Source organism: Octopus sinensis, linkage group LG26, assembly GCF_006345805.1.
Source record: "Octopus sinensis linkage group LG26, ASM634580v1, whole genome shotgun sequence".
NCBI classification, from domain to species: Eukaryota; Metazoa; Mollusca; class Cephalopoda; order Octopoda; family Octopodidae; genus Octopus; species Octopus sinensis.
Window position 1 is genome coordinate 21,086,416 of NC_043022.1, and position 2,434 is coordinate 21,088,849.

The window sequence follows — 2,434 nt, forward strand, 5'->3', positions numbered from 1 at the left end:
TACCTATTTCTTTACTACCCACAAGGGGCTAAACACAGAGAGGACGAACAAGGACAGGCAAACGGATTAAGTCGATTATATCGACCCCAGTGCGTAACTGGTACTTATTTAATCGACTCCTGAAAGGATGAAAGGCAAAGTCGACCTCGGCGGAATTTGAACTCAGAACGTAGCGGCAGACAAAATACCGCTAAGCATTTCGCCTGGCGTGCTAACGATTCTGCCATCTCGCTGCCTTAAAGGTTGATAAAATAAGTACCAGCTGAGTACTGGGGTTGATGTAATCGACTTACCCCCTTCCCTGAACTTGCTGGCCTAGTGCCAAAATTTGAAATCAGTATTACACTAATCACAAAACATTACTTTTCAGGACTGTTTTGTGGACAGAATATACATGGAGTGGCAAATATTTTAGCTGCTTCGTCTTACCTGTACTTACCTGTATGGGCGGGCAGAAAACTTGAGAATTACCTGAAATATAAAACATGGAATGGATCGAATCTCGGTAATCGTTAAAACCGACTCTATGGATAAAACCAGTGTTGCCATCACAATGTCTCTTGGCATTTTTCACTAAATTTGACTGTGAACAATATTTACTCATTCTCTCTAATATGAAGAAATTTCCCCCCATTCTATGTTAGCAATATGTATCATATACATTTCTTTACTATCCACAAGGGGCTAAACATGTGTATCATATAAGAGATATTTTGAGAGACGTGTTGCAGTGTCCATGTCTCTACCCACAAGACGATTGAGACAACAGCAATAGCTAATTTGAAAATGATATAGCTAAATCTATCAGACTAATGTAATCAACAACCAATCATTGAAATAGATTTAAGTATCTCTTATTTTATATAAGTAGTATTACTGGCCTTGTGGCCCAGTGGATAAGGGGGGTTGGTTACAAACAAAACAGTGGTGTAGATGGAGGTTTCAGTCTCAGGTAGGGACTGTGATAGGATCTTATTTTGTTTTATTTTTTCTGTAAATAGAGAAAAAAAAACTTGAATACTTTTACAAGGATTGAACCTTTGGTAAAGAGGTTTGTGAGTTGCTGTGTCCATGTCTTTACCCACAAGACCATTGAGACAACAGCAATAACTAGTGTGATTTTAATATATTTAAACCTATCAGACTAATGTAATCAACAACTAATCATTAAAATAGATTTAAGTATCTCATTTTTGGTATAAGTAGTATTACTGGCCTTATGGCCCAGTGGATAAGGGGGGGGTTGGTCACAAACAATGCAGTGGGGGTAGATGGAGGTTCCAGTTTCAGGTAGGGACTGTGATAGGATTTTATTTTGTTTTATTTTTTCTGTAAATGGAAAAAAAAAAATTTGAATACTTTTACAAAGATTGAACCTTTATCCAAGGGGTATATGTGTGATGCTGTGTCCAAGTCTTTACCCACAAGACCATTGAGACAACAGCAATTACTCATGTGAAAATAATCTATTTAAACCTATCAGACTAATGTAATCAATAACCAGTCATTAGAATAAATTTGAATATATCATATGTTGTGTAAGTAGTATTACTAGCTTTGCGGATAAGGGTGGTTGGTGATAGACAAAACTGTGGGGTAGATGGGGGTTTCGGGTAGGGATTGTGATATGATCATACTTACTTTTTATTTTTCTCTAGAGATGTGTAGAGGGGGAAGAAAGAAAAAACCACAATCAGTATAGGCCATGGGCCAAGATTGATCCTTTGTCCAAGGGGTATATGTGTTGCTATGTCTTTATTCACAGGACCATTGGGGCAATAGCTAGTTTGAAAATGATATATTTAAATCTTATATAGCTATTTGATGTGGTGGTGTTCATGGTTTTTTGTGACTTTAGTAATATTTGAGGAGAGAATGTGAAATGCTCCAGATCACAACATGCTACCTGATTCAGGAATTGATCTCACAGCCTTAATGATTATAAGCTGAACACCCTAACCACAAGGCCATGCACTTTCATGGCAAAGTCAGTAGAGTGATGGGTTGGTTTCTATTTATATCCTGGGTTCAAGTCCTGACTTAGCTTAGCTTAGCTTTTCATTCTTCTGGGGTCAATAAAATAAAATATGAGCTGTGACTGATGAGGACATGCATAAGCTCACAAGGAATGAATCCAGTATGATCCGACGGATGTGTTATGTCAGCGTGCATACTCGACAGAGTGTAAGTACCTTGAGAGAAAGGTTGGACCTAAGAAGCATCAGATGTTGTGTGCAAGAGAGACGACTGCGCTAGTATGGTCATGTGGCGAGAATGGATGAGGTAGATCCACGAAGACCTGGGATGAAGTGGTGAAGCATGACCTTTGAACATTAGGCCTCACCGAGGCAATGACTAGTGACCGAGACTTCTGGAAACATGCTGTGCTTGAGACCGTAACCTGGTGGCTTATGCCAACTGAAAGATAAATTAT

General features: G+C 38.7%; 1 long non-coding RNA gene across 1 annotated transcript; it reads left to right on the top strand.

Annotated features, from left to right (window-relative positions):
- The first annotated feature begins 216 nt into the window (after window positions 1-216).
- Window positions 217-1,759, top strand: LOC118768000. Its single transcript, XR_005003921.1, has 3 exons — window positions 217-650; window positions 682-939; window positions 1,278-1,759. It is a non-coding gene; the product is annotated as an uncharacterized LOC118768000 (long non-coding RNA).
- The last annotated feature ends 675 nt before the right edge of the window (window positions 1,760-2,434 follow it).